Below are 12,839 nucleotides of genomic sequence, written 5' to 3'. Positions count from 1 at the left end.
TTCCCGAGAAATTGGTTGTGGTTTACTTTGTCAAAGCCTTTCTGAAATCCAAGTACTGTATACTACATGCACTGCATTTCACTGGTCCACTAATTTAGTCAGTTTTGTCAAAGAATGAAATAACGTTTATTTATGATCTGATTTTGGATCCTTCATTAGTTGAAGTAAGTCATTCATATCTAGACCTAATAATAAGGGTTCAAATATGCACCTTTCCCTTTCCCCTTGGTAAGCATAGATCCTTCTTCTCAAGGCTCCATTGAGCCCAAACCTCCCTCTCAAACAAGGGCTTGGATCAGGGCCAACAGGCTGAGCTCCATTTTGAGGGCCATCCATTTTCCATATAATATTGCTCTGTTAATTGTGACAAATGCCGCACTAACTTCTAGAAAGCCTGCAAACCTTGTTTTACTTCACTGATATAGATTAGATATTTCAAGACAAATTTGTTACTAATATTAGATTATTAATTTATGCATTATTTCTTTTAAAATCTTTATAACTTTTCACTCTACCTAAAACCTTCTGGGTCTTCTGCAAGGAATGCATTTTCCTCAAATTTAACTAAGAGGATCATGGCATAAATTTTAGCCACAATATCTGCTAGTCTATTTGGACTATAATGGCTAAAGTCCTTTTCATTCCACTTTTTAGATGGATAAAATGCTTCTATTGCCAACTTCAGTCTGACTGGATAGGGCAGGCATCGTTTATGTGTGAAAACGAAGATGCCAATAGAGGCCCCAACAACCAGGGATGCTTTTTGATCAGTTAAATAGTTGTTAGAATATCTTCTCCAGGGAATGTATTGCTTACATTTCAGGCCTTTTATGATTAATCTCAACATGAACATAATTGGGTAAAATATTGACGTTTTTGCTAAGAAAAGCAGCTCTTGAATTCCATGAAGAAGACATGATTGCATCTATTGCTCACCCACCACCACCCACCCCTCACTTTACCAGAAGGAGAAAGACACACACAAACCTGTGGGACTTTGTAGGTGCCTCCTAAAGTTGACATCTGGATGGAGATGCCCCTTCTAGTTCCATCAAGAAGAACCAGGAGGTTCTCCTTCCTTCCACAAGCATAGTTGGGGACATTGGCTTCTCCAATGGAGAGAATGTCCAGCAAGGCATCTGAAGTGCAGAAAGTGCTCCAATAGTTGTTATAGATGTTGTAGCCAAGCGTGAGATTGTGCAGGAGATGGGAATTCTTGTTGACCATTTGAATGGCGAAAATTAATCCTAAGCCATATAAAAAACCATAAGAATTCCTATTGTAAAAAAAATATTATAATCAATAGCAACAACAAATAATATTTTTAATATATAATCCTCCAGAAGCCTACTGAGCCTTAAGACAACATTGATCCAAAAGCAAAGATCAGTTACACAAATATGGGAATGGGCTGAGGTACAGCAACTACAACTGATTCCACCACTACTTTAAATACAATTCATTCAAATGATAAATTAAGGATTAGACTGAGAAATGAAAACAATCTGCAACCCTTTCAGCTTTTTTTCAGACCCATTTTTGGATGTGAGTCTCTTTCACAAAATCAGAGAAAAGAGAGAAGCCATGGAAATCTAAATCATCCAGGAAATTAGACATATTCCCCAATATAGGAATAAATGAAAAAAAGCAGAAAAGAAGGAGAGTGTTAGAATGGAGGGAGTGCAACTCCATCACCCTGAATGACTTACGGATCATAGAAAACAAACTGAAGAGAAGGAGCCATGTTGAAAAGCAACTTTATATACAATATTTTATTTCCAGTGGTGATTATACTAACAAGATGGTCTCCTGGCCTGTAAAAGCTCTGTGGTTGTTTTTCATTCTGGTGCTCTGAACTCAGCGGGCATTTCTTTCTCAGCTTCCCAGAGACTGGATGGGACAAAAGCAGCATCAGAATCAGAAGCAGGAGATCCATAATTCATGGGGTGAATCAATCAATCCTTTTCCTGTTTCTAAAGAAGAATTAGAAGAATTCAAAGGACTCTCACTAGGTGGAATCTCCAGTTGCTTTTCTTCTTCAAACACAGAGACACACTCAGTTTCATCTGGAAAGGAGAGAGATGGACATTCAAGAGCTGAGACTCTGCCTGTCCCAAAATTTCATATTTCTTTGCCCAAAGCCTCTCCTGGAGGATTCAACAAAAGAGTAGAGCTGAAACATTTATCATAATTCTCCCTCTCAGGAGGGATCCCTGGATAATTCAACTAGTTCTTGGATGCAAAGATTGTTGGGAAATTCTCTGGAGAGAAGTGAAAGGGAAATAATCCCCATATGGCACATAATGAGAGGGACAGAGATTGAATTAAATCTGTCATCTAGAATCGAGAGGTTTGGGAGCTCCATCCTTGAAATTGGTCTCAGAGACAATATACAGCATTTGTGGCTGAAAATAAAAGGAAATGTGACATTTGTTGACATTGTGGTTAAAGAGAAAATCCCAGGGGCCAGTTAATGCCTGTGACATTAACATGTCACATAGCTGCCTGCTGAGTTGGAGGCAAAATTTACTTTATTTTGAAAGTTAATGTTCAAGGGCATCACCACAAAAGTACAGCCATTCTCTATGAAAAAAATCAAGTTTAGTTTAAAACTAGTTACAAGAATTTAGCAGTTACAAAAAAACAGAGAGAGAGAGAGAGAGAGGGAAAGAGAGAGAGAGGGGGGGGGAGAGAGAGGGAGAGAGAGAGAGAGAGGGAGAGAGAGAGAGAGAGGGAGGGAGGGAGGGAGGGAGGGAGAGAGAGAGAGAGAGAGAGGGAGAGAGAGAGAGGGAGAGAGAGAGAGATATTTCTGCCAGTGTCTATCAAGCTTTGTCCAGAGATTGTGGGAAATCCCTGACCCCCCTCCATCCATCCACAAAGCTTCATTTCTGTCCCCCTCCATTCATATTAAAGTTTGAAAAACACTGATGCATGCCAACAACTCTCCACATGTTGCCTCCATTTTGGAAAACAACTAACAGACCTGAAGAGACCACAAGTCATTGGCCGTGTAGGGAAACAATAATAAGGATAGAATATAAAATATTGATATACTAGATTTAGTAAAAACTTGTTATTCTGTAACCATTAGGTTCCTGTAACATATATATTGTGCCTTCATATTTGTATCACATATATTATTCCTTTATATTTGTATCTCCTGTTACAAACATATTGTTATTAGGCCTCTGTAATATATCTGGTATTTGTCAAACATATGTCCCTACCATTTGACCTGAACTCATATCAATATTCTTCCTGTTTTTCTTGTGCCATTTAAGAGCATGGTACCTATCTCAGTTGGAACTGCAAACATCAGCCAAGGGGTAATTTACACCTCAGCCCTAATTTATACCTTTGATCTGGATAAGCTCGTGCCTTGCAGAACCACGGGGTCAAATGGACAATTGAGAAAACAAAGGAATGCTCAAGGACGAGATAAGACTAATTGGGAAGTTTCTATTCCCTTGCAGGGCAACAAGGAATACACAAACATAAATTAGGGGGGCAGAATTGGGGATTAAACTGGTGTTTTAAGGGTATAAAAAGAGGTCACATCTTCTCTGAAGTTGTTGGCCCTTCCATATACATGTCTCTTTGTATGTGTTTGGAATGGTTTTACCCAGCCTTTTGCTTTTGATCAAAAATTAAATGCTGATTCTTATTCAAGCCTCCATTTAAGTCCTTCTTTTTGGCTCACTGTGGGCTTAAGCGTACAGCCGGACCTTTCATTTCTGGTGCCCAACATGGGGCTTGAAGGCACCATTTTCCTTCAAGGTTGCTACATTTGGCTCCCCCTACAGCCAACCCCCTTGTGGTTTGGCGGCCTTCACCAACGCGGACAGAAAAAACCGGCAAGGACCAGGGATGACGTCAAGAGCACTCCCGGCAAGTTTAAACTGGTGACTTTGACCTGGTCGGACGTCAGCAGATTCTGTTTCCAGCTGAACCTGAACACCCTAATTGAGGCTTGAACTGGGTATTGGGGAAGATTGTACTCTGCTAGGTCAGTAGAGACTTTTTCTTTTGGGTAGGGTCGGGAGTGTTGCTTTGTGAGTGTGTGAATGAGACGAGGGAAATTCCTCAGAGGTTTGCCCTCGAAGCAACATGCGGAGATCCAATCTGCATTTCTAATTATCCAAGAGGAGATCAGCCAGAGACGAACACTTTGAAAGGCATGTGTCTGGTGGAATATTAAAAGTGTGTAGTGTAGGAGAGGGCTCAAACTTCAGACCGGCATGGGAGGTCTAGGAAATCTCTTAGAGTTTGGTCATGCTGGTGGCTCAGCAGACTAATAGCATTGTGATTAACACCATCTGTCTGCAATTACTGTAAGTTCGAATCTCACCAGGCTCAAGTTTGACTCAGCCTCCATCCTTTCTAAGGTAGGTAAATTGAGGACCCAGTTTGTGGGGGCAATAAGCTGACTTTGTATAAATATACAAAAGTATGAAGGCTATTGCTTAACGCATTGTAAGCCACCCTGAGTCTCCAGAGAAGGACGGCATATATACAAAAGTATGAAGGCTATTGCTTAACGCATTGTAAGCCGCCCTGAGTCTTCAGAGAAGGACGGCATATAAATAAAATTCACTGCCCTGAGTCCTTCAGGAGTAGGGCGGTATATAAAGTCAATAAATAAAATAAAATAAAATAATGCTTCACACCGACGGAAAGGTGTGGGAAATCTCCTCAGGAGACAGAGAAAGTCTAGTCAGGCTTTGAGCTGACAGAAAGGAATCCCCTAGAAAATGGGCAACCATGCTGGTAGCCCATTCGGAATAAGTACCTTTGTAAGAAAAACAGAGCCGTGTTCCCCTCTGGACTGCATGTTAGCCCATTGGGACACAGTAAAGCCTATTGCAGGAAAAAAGATTGTTCTTAAAAAAAAAAGCTGAAAGCCCTCTGCATATCCATCTGGCCAACCTACTTAATTGGTCCTAACGTAGGAACCTGGCCTCCAGAAGGCAGCCTTGATTTAGATTTTGTCAACAAATTTGCTGAATTTCTGGCTGTCATCGGATGAACTGAAGAGAAGCTCTACATTAGCTTCTTCTCCAATCTCCTTTGTCGCCCAGACATCCAGAAAGCATGTGGGCTCACTCCAACACCCTCTTCTAAAATTTGCCCCATTGTCACTTTTGCAAAAAAGAAAAAGCTACCCAAAGTGACTGAAGAAGAAGAGGAGTTTCCCCCACCATATTATGTTGCTCCCCCTTCCCCTGATGTAAACGCTGTGCCTTTAATGGCTCAGGTACCTCAGGCAACAGCACAAACTGCTGTGCGGGATCAGGTGCGTCCAACTGCCCCTCAGATTAATCCACAAGCTCAGGTGCTCCCAACAACATCACAGCCATCCCAGGCTAATCCACAAAGTTCAACATCCCAAGCAGCCCAAGCTCTGTATCCAGATCTGACGGCTTTAAGTCCTCCTCACACTAGGACGGGACAGACTTACGCACCTGCTGATCAACCGGGTCCCTCAGTCCTAGCCCACCTTCGACAAGTTCCTATGAAAGATGAATTGGTGTTTGTTCACACACCTTTTACTACCAATGATCTTTTCAATTGGAAAGCAGGACTTCCCTCTTACAGGGAATCCCCCCAAAGTTATGTTGAACTCGTTCAACGTGTGATGGCCACTCATAGACCTAATGTGCTTGATATTTTTACTCTCTTATCGGCACTCCTGTCTACTGAGGAAAAACAACAAGTTCTTAAAGCCACCACAGCACACTACAAAGCTGCTAGAGAACATGGCATTCAAACTAATAACGATGCCCCAGCTTTATGGCCTGAACCCCTGATTCTTTTTAGCCCCAGCTATGAGGTTGATCCCAACACAGATCAGGGTGCCCTCATCCTCCAGAGAGCCAGGGATGCTATCCTTCAAGGACTGAGGCTCGGTGTTCCAAAAACGGTGAACTTTCACCGAGTTCATCAGATCCTTCAAAATCCAAAGGAATCCCCCACTGATTTTTTGAACCGTTTGAAAGATGGATTTCGGAGGTTTACTGACCTCGACCCTGATAGCCCAGCTAATGATGTTTTGCTGAAAATGACCTTTGTGGGACAAAGTGCTCCTGATATAAGAAGGAAATTGCAAAAACTAGAGACCCCTACTGCTAAGGACTTAGAGGCCCTCATTCAAACAGCTTTCACTGTCTATTCCCAAAGGGAGGAAGAGGAAGAAAAGAAAGAAGATAGGAAAATGAGAAAGCAAGCTGCTCTTTTAGCAGCGGCTTTGAGCCCCCAAAATAAAGGCAGGGGGAGACCCCTCCCGAAAAATCAATGTGCCCGGTGTCATCAAACTGGCCATTGGTGGAGAGAATGCCCCAACGAACCACAACGGCCCAATAGGGGACGTGGACAAATGAGGGGAAGGGGAGGATACAGACCTCATCCCCCGCAAGCCCCCCTCATGTCAGCTCAGGCTCCTGAGTTTTATCCAGAAACCTACTGAAGGGGCTCTGGAGGGCCAATTGCTTCCCCAGACCCTCTGATGGAGCTCAAAGTGGGGAACAAATCTTATTCCTTTTTGATTGATACAGGAGCTACCTTTAGCGTCCTGAACAATAAATCCATTCCTTGCCTCTCTTCTAAAACCACCCCCATTGTTGGAGCAACCGGGATAGAAGAGAATGCCCCGATCAGTCACCCAATGGCGGTTGAACCAACCAAGGGACCATCACTCCAGCATTCCTTTCTAATATTGCCACAATGTCCTATCAATCTTTTGGGGAGGGATCTGCTAGGAAAATTGGGGGCAGTTATACAATGCTCCCAGCAGGGAGTTTCCCTTGAAATTCCCCCAGAAAGAGCTTATCTTTGCTTCCTAGAGAAAGAAACAATCCTTAGAGGACCTGATTCAAATAAAATAAATCCCCAAGTTTGGTATCAAGGAATCCCTGGGTTTGCAAAATTTGCTACACCCCACATGGCTCAGCTCCTCCCAGGTGCCCAACCTATCTCTATTCGCCAATACCCTATCAAACGGGAAGCCCGGCTTGGCATTAAAGCACAGATTGAACTTTTTCTGAAAACTGGGCTCCTTGTCCATACACAATCATATTGGTCAACGCCAATTTTTCCCGTTCCTAAGCCTGATGGGACTTGGAGATTTGTGCAGGACTTAAGGGAGGCGAACCGTAGGCTCCGCCCACTTCATTCAGTAGTGTCCAATCCATATACGTTACTGACTACACTCTCTAGTGACCAGAATTGGTATACGGTCATAGATTTAAAAGACGCCTTCTTCTGTATCCCTCTGGCTAAAGAGTGTCAGTCATACTTTGCTTTTGAGTGGGAAGATCCTTCTGATGGTTCCAAGTGCCAGCTGACTTGGACTCGCCTACCACAGGGCTACCGTAACAGTCCAACTGCTTTCGCTGCAGCCCTTGCCCAGGATCTCAAAGACTTTGACACCCAACAAACTTCCCTCTTACAATATGTGGATGATTTATTAATAGCTGGCAAAGACCAGAAAGATGTTGAGGATACTTCAATCGCCCTCCTCAATCACTTGGCTGAAAAGGGCTACACAGTATCTAGGAAGAAAGTCCAATGGGCCACTCAGGAAGTACAGTATCTGGGTTTTGTTCTGCGCAAAGGCTGTCGGCTCCTACATGAGAGCCGCCTACAGGCTATTTCAGCCTTACCTACACCCACTAACGTTAAACAGCTACAGACCTTTTTAGGCATCACTGGCTATGCCCAGCTGTGGATTCCAATGTATTCTGTCATTGCTAAACCCCTTTATCAATTAACTCAAAAGGACATGGCCTGGGAGTGGACAGGGGAACATCAGAAAGCATGGCAGGACTTGAAAGATGCATTGGGCCGTGCCTCTGCCTTGGCTTTACCCGATCAAATGAAAGGCTTTGAACTCTTTGTTTCTGAAATGAAGGGTTGTGCCCTGGGCGTTTTATTGCAAAAACTGGGCCCCGAAAGAGTTCCTGTGGCTTACCTTTCAAAAATCCTGGATCCAGTGGCCAGAGGCTGGCCAGCCTGTCTCCGATCTGTTGCAGCCACAGCCATCCTCATCCAGGAGACTCATAAAATAACTTTGGGGGCTCCCCTTAACATTTATACGCCTCATTCTGTTCAAGCTCTCCTCGAACAGAAACTCCCAGCATGGGCCACCTCATGCCGGATTTCTAAATATGCAAGCCAGATTTTAGAATCAGACTCTGTTCAGCTTCATAGATGTGAAAGGCTGAATCCAGCTACCCTTTTGCCTTGCCCCCCCGAGGATGGTCCACAGCATGACTGTTTAGCCGTCTTGGAATCCGTGGTAGGCATTCGTGCAGATCTTAGGACTGAACCTTTTGACAATCCTGAGTCCCAACTCTGGACTGATGGCTCTTCTTTTGTAAAAAATGGGAAAAGATACACAGGACTGGCTGTAGTTTGCAGAGATGGCCCCCTCCTCCTACGACAACTCCCCTCTCACTGGTCCGCTCAAGCAGCCGAGCTTTTAGCCCTGATCGAGGCATGCCATCTGTCAGCTGGACTGCGCACTAATATCTATACTGACAGTCGTTATGCATTTTTGGCTGCACACACTCATGCCGCTCTATGGAAGGCTCGTGGCTTTACTGGTGCAGATGGGAAAAGTCTAAAGATGAAGCCCTTGCTAGAAAAACTTGTCACAGCTGTCAGACAGCCATCCCAGCTAGCTATCATTCATTGTCGAGGACACCAGACAGACCACAGTGAAATGTCTCGTGGGAACCGGGCTGCTGACTATTGGGCCCGCCAAGCTGCTGAATCAGGCCCTGCTGTCAATCCCAAGAATCTCTCAGCTTTGCTTCCCTGTGACCCCACGCAACACCTTCCTGCCCTATATGATACTAGGGACCAGCTACACCCTGATGGCAAGTGGTGCGATGGGTGGTGGGTTGTTCAAAACAGAATCCAGCTCCCTCAACAAATGGTGTGGAAACTTGTTCAACGAGCTCATCGCATGTCTCACAGCAGTCCTCGCCCACTCCAGAAGTGGCTCACATCCCGCTATTGCAATCCAAACTTGCGTGGCCTTTGCAAGACTGTTGTTTCTCAATGTGACATCTGCCAAAGGAACAACCCCCGAGGGGGCAGTCCGCTTCCTCTCGGTCGTCTTCGAACTGCCCGATACCCAGGGGAGGCTTGGCAAGTAGACTTTACTGAACTCCCAAAAAGGGGAGCAAAATCTAATCTTCTTGTATTTGTGGATTTATTCACTGGATGGCCAGAAGCCATCCCTACCTCCACCCAAAAAGCCAGAGAGGTGGTGAATGCCTTAGTTGATCACATTATCCCAAGATTTGGGGTCCCTAAGGGTCTTGAGTCTGACAATGGCAGGCATTTCACCTCACAGGTTACTCAGGATGTCAGTAAGTTTTTAGGCATCCCTTGGCACCTCCACTCTGTTTACAGACCACAGGCTTCATCAAAAGTGGAACGTTTGAACAGAACCCTGAAAACACACTTGTCTAAATTATGCCAAGAAACCCAACTCCCCTGGCCTAAGGTACTACCACTAGCCTTAGCAAGAATTAGAGCCCTGCCTTCAGGGAAATTAGGATTGTCACCCTTTGAAATGATGTATGGGAGACCCTTTGTTGCTTCTGCCCTGCCAGATTCTAGTGAAGGGGAAAGAAATATCACCTCATATTTGCATAATCTGGCGCAGGTTTTGTCCTCTATCTCTAAACAGGTCCAATCCGCTTTACCTCCAGCTGCTGACGTGCCACCATTGGCTGAACCGGGCCAGTGGGTAAGGATCAAAGAACTCTCTCCCACCTGCACTCAGCCCAAGTGGTCTACACCCCATCAGGTTCTTCTGAGCACCCCCACGGCTGTGAAAGTGGATGGCGTCAAAGTGTGGGTCCACGCATCACGAGTCAAGCACGTCCCCGAGCCCCCTGAGCAGTGGCAAGTCCAACAGCTGGAAGGACTCAAGCTGAAACTTCACCGCTCCCCAGCATCGCCTGCTGACCTGTTCACTGATGAACTGGATAGACTGGACACCCATTGAATATATTTGGTTTGCTGTTTTTGTTGTCTTTGCTGTTTTTCTGCTCTGTTGCTGCTGGTTTCCCCGCACATTCTTTGGAAAAGGTGACAATGACTCTGCTCTTTATTTTGGTTCCACAACTTGTCTCAATGTTTTTGATCCTCGGGACTTTTATACCCGCAGCCAAACTCTTCCAGTCCCAGTGTGAACAATGTTTGGTTACCACTCGCCATGGCAATCAAGTTACCAGAACTCTTGTCTATCACTCTCATTATGATTGTCAGGACAGCAATAACACATTTTGTGTCCACAACACTACTACCTATGAGATCTGTCCTAATAACAGAAACCCCATATGTTTTAACCCCCAGGGTTCCCGTTTCATCCTGAACATTAAAGTTACTGGTTATCGAGGTAGTAAAAAATCTGGTGTCTCTCTTGGGAGGAATCAGAGTACTTCTCAGAATCCTCAGGTTCAAATCTGTTTTGATGCCTGTTATGCTATTGAATGTGGTTCTTTAGATTGGCACAAGTCATATCGTACCTTAGAAAAATACCTCTATGAGTTCTGTTACAACCCTCCTGCTATCTCATATGGTGTTTCTTCTCAGTCTTATACATACTGGCACACTAAGAAATCCCAACCTCAACCAGGACCACCCCTAAGTGGTTGTTATGGTTCTAGCTTCTTTAATATCTCCCGGGGAGAGGCCACATCAACTTGTCATCTTTATAAATGCAACCCTATGTGCCTACTTTTCAATGCTCCCCCTCCAGGCACGATAAATGTGGGTCTTGGGATAAACAGACGGGGAACTGACCCCTTTGGCCAGATTGAAATTAAGGTTACCAGAACAGTGCATCAGCCTGAGCGCTTCACAATTTTCCATTCCTTTTATGAGGAAATGGAGAAGAAAGTAGAAATTCCTCCAATAACAAAAAACCTTTTCATAGACTTAGCTGAGAGGATTGCATCATCCCTCAATGTGACTAATTGCTACGTCTGTGGAGGCACGAATATGGGGGAACGATGGCCATGGGAGTCCAGGGAACTAAACCTGAACACTCTTCCCCAACTGAACCTCACATGGTCCTCTCTAGACCGACCCTGAGAATGGATCCTACAAACTTCCATTATTGGAGATATATGTTTTCAAAGACCTGTCTCCCGACTTTTTACAATCCCTTTAGGGGATTTAGTCTGTCAAAACCTTATTGTAGCTGCTAATGCAAGCACCACTTGGTGGTCTGGTGTGAATGCTACTCAACCAACAAACCCCTTTTCTGAGTACAAACAGCTCTCCTCCCTCTGGGATCGTCTCCATGATGCCTCTTCATCTTGGCCTGCCCCAGATGGACTCTTTTGGATTTGTGGAAGAAAAGCTTATGTGTCCCTTCCACGTAAATGGAGTGGTACTTGTGCCTTAGGGACCGTTAAACCTAGTTTCTTTCTTTTACCCATCACTCAAGGAGAGAGACTTGGTGTCCCAGTTTATGATGAAGTAGGACACAGGGATAAAAGATCCGTTACATTTGGGGATCTCAAGATCACAGATCAGAAAACTTGGCATGATGAAGACTGGCCTCCTGAAAGGATTATTCAGGTATATGGCCCAGCCACGTGGGCTGAGGATGGGATGTGGGGTTACCGCACACCAATTTATTTACTCAATCGTTTAATCCGGTTGCAAGCGATTGTTGAACTCATTACCAATACTACAAGCACTTCCCTTACTCTGCTTGCTCAAACTAACACCAAGATTCGCACTGCTGTCTATCAGAATCGTCTTGCCCTCGATTATTTACTTGCTCAAGAAGGAGGAGTTTGTGGAAAATTCAATCTCACTAATTGTTGTTTAGAAATTGATGATAATGGTAAGGTCATAGAGGAGCTTACTGCCAGGATGAGAAAACTCGCACACGTCCCTGTCCAGAAATGGACTGGAGCGGTAGATTTTAACTGGTTCGGCAGTATCTTCTCTGACTGGAAACGAATTGGGTTCATGGTGCTATTGGCTTTTGGGAGTCTCCTTTTTCTCCCTTGCCTCATTCCTTTAATCCAAAAAATAGTCACATCGACTATCTCTGGGATTACAGTCTTAGCATCCTCAGTGCCAACAAGTTCTCGTCAAAAGCCTGCAAATCTCATGATTCTTAAAACCATCCCTACTAAATATGTACCCCTCTTACAGCATGATGGAAAGCATTCCATCGTTTAAATAAAAAGAGTGAAATGTAGGGAAACAATAATATAGAATATAAAATACTGATATACTAGATTTAGTAAAAGCTTGTTATTCTGTAATCATTAGGTTCCTGTAACATATATATTGTGCTTTTGTATCACATATATTATTCCTTTCTATTTGTATCTCCTGTTACAAACATATTGTCATTAGGCCTCTGAAATGTATCTGGTATTTGTCAGACGTATGTCCCTGCCATTTGACCTGCTCATATCAATCTCTTTCTGTGCCACCTAAAAACATGGTACGTTTCTGTTGGAACTCCAGCCATCAACAAAGGGGTAATTTACATCTCAATCCTAATTTATGTCTGATGTGGATAAGATCTGGTCTTCAGGAGCCAGGCGCTAAGTGGCCAAGTAAGTAAACAAAGATAAGACTAATTGGAAGTTTAGATTCCTTTGCAGGGCAACAAAGAATACACAAACATAAATTAAGGGGCCAGAATTGGGGATCTAACTGATGCTTTAAAGGTATAAAACGTGGTTACATCTTCTCTGAAGGTGTGAACCCTCCCATATACATATCTCTTTGTATGTGTTTGGAATGGTTTTACCCAGCCTTTTGTCTTTGATCAAAGATTAAATGTTGATTCT

This window comes from Pituophis catenifer, unplaced genomic scaffold (genome assembly GCF_029215685.1).
Source record: "Pituophis catenifer annectens isolate HBS135680 unplaced genomic scaffold, rPitCat1.0.hap2 SCAF_6, whole genome shotgun sequence".
Classification (NCBI taxonomy): Eukaryota; Metazoa; Chordata; class Lepidosauria; order Squamata; family Colubridae; genus Pituophis; species Pituophis catenifer.
Note: the sequence above shows the minus strand (reverse complement) of the source record.